This window comes from Carica papaya, chromosome 1, assembly GCF_054855325.1.
Source record: "Carica papaya isolate Zhongbai chromosome 1, ASM5485532v1, whole genome shotgun sequence".
Taxonomy (NCBI): Eukaryota; Viridiplantae; Streptophyta; class Magnoliopsida; order Brassicales; family Caricaceae; genus Carica; species Carica papaya.
In genome coordinates, this window is record NC_142309.1 from 16,061,254 (window position 1) to 16,067,253 (window position 6,000).

The window sequence follows — 6,000 nt, forward strand, 5'->3', positions numbered from 1 at the left end:
AAATTAAGTTCTAATGAAGAAGATGTCCTAGGAACATGTTTTAACCCTAAATCATTAATAATATTAAAATAAATCCAGAATATAATTCTCTTATGCCAAAAGGGAACACAAAAAGAATGTAATATACCAAGATAAACTCTTAAAGCCAACATTGTCAGAGTGGCGCAATGAAAGTGTGGTGGGGATCCATGAACCATCACATATGAAAGCTTTCTCTTGTACGGACAAAGAGATCCATGAAGTATGACGGAATTTTACACAAACTTCCAGAGGTAATGTAGTTGTTTATTCTTTATTTAATTATAAAATCTTTAATACTGGCAAAAATAAATTCTTACAATTAATAATATTTTAATTATATTAATTAAATAAGATAATATGTATTTGAATTTATTGTCACTAATATATATATACGTATTGTATATTATATATTTAGTTATTAGGTCTTTAATAGTAATTAAGTTAAATTTTATTGCCAATAATAATATTTTACTATATCCGAGAATAGGTATTTAAATATGTAATAATTAATATTTATATATTGTATATAATAAGTTAAATTATAATATGTTTGATAATAACCAAAATATTTTCTTGTGAGTAGTAATTTAATTTATATAATATTCTCTTTGTTTTTCATAAAACATGTGAATTTAAATATATTTATATATACTTTATATTTATTTATTTTATGTTTTATTTATATTTTTAATTTATATATAATAAAAACTGTACGAATTAATGATAAGAAAAAAATATAAGTGATTGATCTATTTACAATTTAAAATATATATTTTTTTGCTAATGTTTCATTGAATTTTTTTGACATAACATATTTCAAAAATTTGAGAGTAAAATTATAAATAATTATAATTGAATATATTATATATTTTAACAAATTAAAAAGTTTTATATATATAATGTGTCAGGAAATTTTATAATATAAATATAATAAAATTTTAAATAATAATTTTTCAATTCTATAATTTATTTAATTTAAGTATTTCCGTAATTTATATTGATAAATAAGGATAAAAATTTGTCATTATAGAAATCAAACATATAACTCATATAATTTAATTATATAGCAAATATATAAATGACAAACTAAAATCTATCAAATAATTAATATATCATGTAAAAAACAACTAATATATGACAAACCAAATTTGTACCCTACTACACCCAAAATACTTTTTAGATAAATTATATATATATTATTATATATAAAAATTATCTAAAAGTGAAATAATTTCTTATAAAAATATAAAAATACCAAATACTAACTTTTAGTAGAAAATTCCCATTACGAATAAGATATGACAAAAAAAAAGTGATTAAAAATTTAAATAGTGAATAATTTTTAAGATTTATAATTAATTAAAAATTAATCATATAACAAATTTATCACATCATTTTTGTTTTTATATTTCAAAAATTATTTAGCATATACTTTATAGTTAATTAAAAATAACTATATTTTTAATTTAAAAAGATAACTATTATATTTATTATTACATTAATAATATTTAAATTTATTTAGTACGTAATAATATTTAATTAAAAATAAATTACCTTATTTATTTAAACATGTAAATAAATAACTAATATATATTTTAAGATTATTTATAATTCTTAAAACATTAATACAAAAATTTTGATTTTAATTATACATATAAAATAAATTTTGACTAAATACAATTAAGTGTAAAAAATATACAACATGAAATGATCTCTAAGACATAATTTTATTAGTTGAATATTGATTATGATTAGGTGAAAAGCACCAGCTAACTTCCCAATATGCTTCTGGGTGTCAGGTATCGAAAAGGCAATATTCCTAATTTGTCCGCACTTGAATTTATTTTATTACTAAAAAACTAGAGCGAGTACGTTCGGAAGAAGGTTCCTTGTCATTACATAAAAAGTTCCATTAATCTACCAATTTTATTTTTCCATTACAGGCCCCACCGATGGGGATTTAGCTGAAACGGATTAGATATGATATGTAATAATAAAGTAAAAGATAATGACATAAGCTTTTAATTGAATCTAAGATCTACCATCCGATTAGACTTGCCCGTCTCTGATTCGGTAAGCCTACCATTTAGTAGATCATCGAGACGGGGAGGATTCTTACCGTCCGCTCTTTTAAGACACAAACCAAAACGCGGATTTGCGCAGAGAGCCGAAAAAACAAAGACAGTATAAATGCGAAATATACAAAAGAGCGGATCCGCCAAATGGAAGCGACCAAATTAGCAGCGCTGATTCGGTTGCCATAGTTTCAGAGTCTGTAGATTCTCTCTTTTAGTCGTTGATCAACTCTGTGGCTCCTTTCTTTTCAGAATTTATTACAGAGGATTTTGTTACAGTGTATATAAGTCTACCATATCAAAAATAACAACAGTAGATATTATTCTTCGGTTCATATTCTAGTCTTTTCGGGTATCTCTTTGCTGTGCAACAGCGGGATGATTTTGTTTTGGTATCTACTCTTACAATCTTAAAATTGATGTTAATTTTCTAATTTTTTATTTTGTTTCGTGATGAAATTAGGAAAGGAGCAAAAATGGCGATGAGAGAAGCGAAACTCGCTTACCTTGTGTTGCTGTTTATGAGATTAGCGATGGTTTGATAAAACCCCATCCAGAAGATCTATCCGAGTGTCCATCAAGAATCCCAAGTATCTCTAATAACTGCCACTACCAGTAAAAGAAGCGGTCAACAAAACATCCTCAGTGAATCCCACGATTCCACTATCTGTTCTTCCACCAACCCCAGTATCTTTTCGCTTTTATCTATTTGAATTTCTAATAATTATATAGAAGCATAAGAGTAGGAAATGCAGTTGTAATATTTCTCTATTTAAGCACTTCAAAATCATGAATAAAGATATAGATATTTACAGAATTCTTACTGGTCTTTTCTCACCAAAAGAGAGAGCTTTTTATTGTAATTTTGTGCATCTGACTGGGACCAACCATTTGGTATCAGAGCACGGTTGTTATGGCTACAAGGAACGCATCGAGAGCTTGGAAGTGGGGCTCGGCGGCCTGCAAGACAGCTTCAACCGCATGGAGTTGGGACTAACCAAGCGAATGCGGATGCTAGAGGAAAATATTAACAGACTCTCGGACTCGATCACCATTGGCCGAGAAGTGTCCAGCAGCAATCACCACAGCTGACCCGGACTGCTTTGCCTAGATTACGACGAAGGTATAGAACGTGAAGAAGGTAGGCTCCCGACCTTCCCGCGATTGACTCGGCTCGAGTTTCCCTCATTTAGCAGAGGCGACCCCACCAAATGGCTCAATAGAGTGGGATAGTTTTTCGATTTCCAGGCGATGGCCAAGCACCACCGCGTCGCTCTGGCTTCCTTCCATCTTGAAGGGGAAGCCAATTGCTGGTGGCAATGGCTCAGCAAAACGTACAAGGAAGGACCGGATCGTGGATTGGACCAGTTTTGAAGAGGAGTTGTGGGCCTGTTTTGGGCCAACCGAATTTGAAGACTGTGATGAAGCCTTGACCTACATCAAACAGACTGGGTCGTTAAGGGATTATCAGCAGGAGTTCGAGAGGTTAGGCAATCGGGTCCGAGAATATACCCAAAAGGCCTTGGTGGGGGCTTTTATTGGCAGGCTCAAGCTCGAGCTCGCTGATGGAATCAAGATCTTCTGGCCTAGGAGCCTTAAGGACGCTATCGGCCTGGCCCGTATGCATGAAAAATAAGTGGATCATCAGAGAAAGATGAACCGACCTGAACGGTTCGTGACCGGTTCGTCTGCAAACCACATAGTCTCCAAAACACCAATCGGGCGCACTCAGCAAACCCTAGTTGCCCCGAACACAACAAAATGCAACTCCTGGGATAAGATGCAGCAGTGGCGAGCACAAGGATTGTGCTTCAACTACGATTTCTCGGCAGGCCATTGATGCCGCAAATTGCAGCTCCTACTCCTCGAAGGAGGTAGTGTCGGGGAAGAAAAAGTCAACAAAGAGGACCCAGAAATCTCTCCACGTCCTAACTGGGTAGTCCACAACCCGAACCATGAAAGTACCAGCTTCCGTTAGACGGCAAAAGGTCATCGTCCTCATCGACAGTGGATCTACCCATAATTTTATCAGTGATCGAATAGCGGGTCGCTTGCAGGTTCCTGTAATTCCGATGCCTGCATTTTCGATCAAGGTGGCCAACAGGGATCCGATGAAATGCTCCGACCGCTTCGAGCACGTGTCGATCTCCCTTCAAGGTATCCCCTTCTCCCTAACTTTTTACTCATTACCACTGATCGGGTTTGATGTTGTTTAGGAGTTCAGTGGCTTGAATCATTGGGACTGTTGCCTGTGATTGGAGGAAAATAACGATGAAATTTCTCTAGATGAACCAACCGCGGCGATTGTGCAGCCTGGGTGCCTCGCCACTCTTGGTGGCTTCCCCGGAGGAAATCAGCAAGTCTGTGGCCAAGCAACACTCTGCATATGCCATCTGTTTTATGAAAAAACACCAGGTCCCCTCTCCATTTGAGCAGCCCGAGTTACGACAGTTAATTGACCAGTTTTCTGATCTATTTGAATAACCCAAGTAGTTTCCTCCTCAAAGAGACATTGAACGCCGAATCCGAATCTCCCTCAAAGATGGCATTGAACCAGTAAATGTGCGTCCATACCGCTATACACATTTTTAGAAATCAGAAATTGAAAGATAAGTGTTTGACATGCTCAAAGGTGGCCTCATTCGGCCAAGTACAAGTCCATTTTCATCACCGGTGCTGTTAGTTCGTAAGAAGGATGGGACTTGGCAATTTTGTACTGATTATTGATCACTCAACACGGTGACCATCGAGGACCGTTTTCCTATTCCGACAATGGAAGATATGTTGGATGAGCTGCATGGGGCCGTATATTTCACCAAACTAGACCTCACTGCCGGATATCGTCAAGTCAGAGCCCACCATACAGACATATCGAAGAGTGCGTAGTGCCAGCTGGTTTTCTTTGGTGATATTCTAGTGTATAGTGCCAGCTGGGAATTACAACTCGTCCATGTCAAGACAGTTTTTGGGGTCCTCAAACATCATCAGTTTTTTGTGAAGCTCAAAAAGTGCACATTCAGGTGTCAAAAGCTAGAATACTTGGGTCATATCATTACCTCAGAAGGTGTCAAGGTAGACCAACAAAAAATTCAAGCTATGTTGGAATGGTCGAGACTTACTATGATCACAGAGCTCCGAGGTTTGTTAGGATTCACTGGTATGATCGCAAGTTTGTACAAAACTATGGAATAGTGGCTCGTCCTCACACCAACTTACTAAAAAAAATGACCTTCAAGTGGAGCACAAAGGTAGACATCGTATTTGGTTGATTTGTCCTATATGTGAAAATCTAAATCAGGCAAATCTTTACTCGGAGTAGAGCCTAAACCTACAAAAATTGAATACAAAATGAAAGAAGCCAATTCAGGAATACGAAAACACATCGCGATTTGGATTTTATCTCAATGAAAAAAGCATCAATGAGAAGTTAGTCCGATAATCTTAGTGAATTTTTTTTATATTGTAGGATTATAGAAAAAGGGCCAAAACTCATCTTTCTTTAAAAACAAAAGAAAAAAGGCTATTTTTAAAAAGTTATAAAAAGTCTGCTATTAAATATGAAAAAAGCAAGAGGGCTGAATCTACGCATTGATTTTGTTCGTAATTTTTGGCGAACCATATGCATCAAAAGGTGCTTGTACGGCTCCTAAAGGATATAATTTGATTTTATCCTAACCAACTAACTTTATCGAGAAAGATTGCTTTTTTTAGGCCAAGAGGTTGATAGCGAAATCTTAAATCAATTTATTGGTCTTATGGTATATCTCAGCATAGAGAGTGATACTAAAGATCTTTATTTGTTTATAAACTTTCCTAGCGGATGGGTAATATCTGGAGTGGCTATTTATGATACTATACAATTTGTGCAACCAGATATATAAACAATATGCATGGGATTGACTGC

General features: G+C 34.6%; 2 long non-coding RNA genes across 2 annotated transcripts; one reads left to right on the forward strand and one right to left on the reverse strand.

Moving 5' to 3' along the window:
* Positions 1-1,916: 1,916 nt before the first annotated feature.
* On the reverse strand, positions 1,917-3,046 carry LOC148270365 (uncharacterized). The gene is made up of 2 exons (XR_015819366.1): positions 2,921-3,046; positions 1,917-2,813 (listed from the first exon to the last, which is right to left on the reverse strand). It is a non-coding gene; the product is annotated as an uncharacterized LOC148270365 (long non-coding RNA).
* Positions 2,031-5,554, forward strand: LOC110811477 (uncharacterized). The gene is made up of 2 exons (XR_002539155.2): positions 2,031-2,783; positions 2,998-5,554. It is a non-coding gene; the product is annotated as an uncharacterized LOC110811477 (long non-coding RNA).
* Positions 5,555-6,000: the final 446 nt, after the last annotated feature.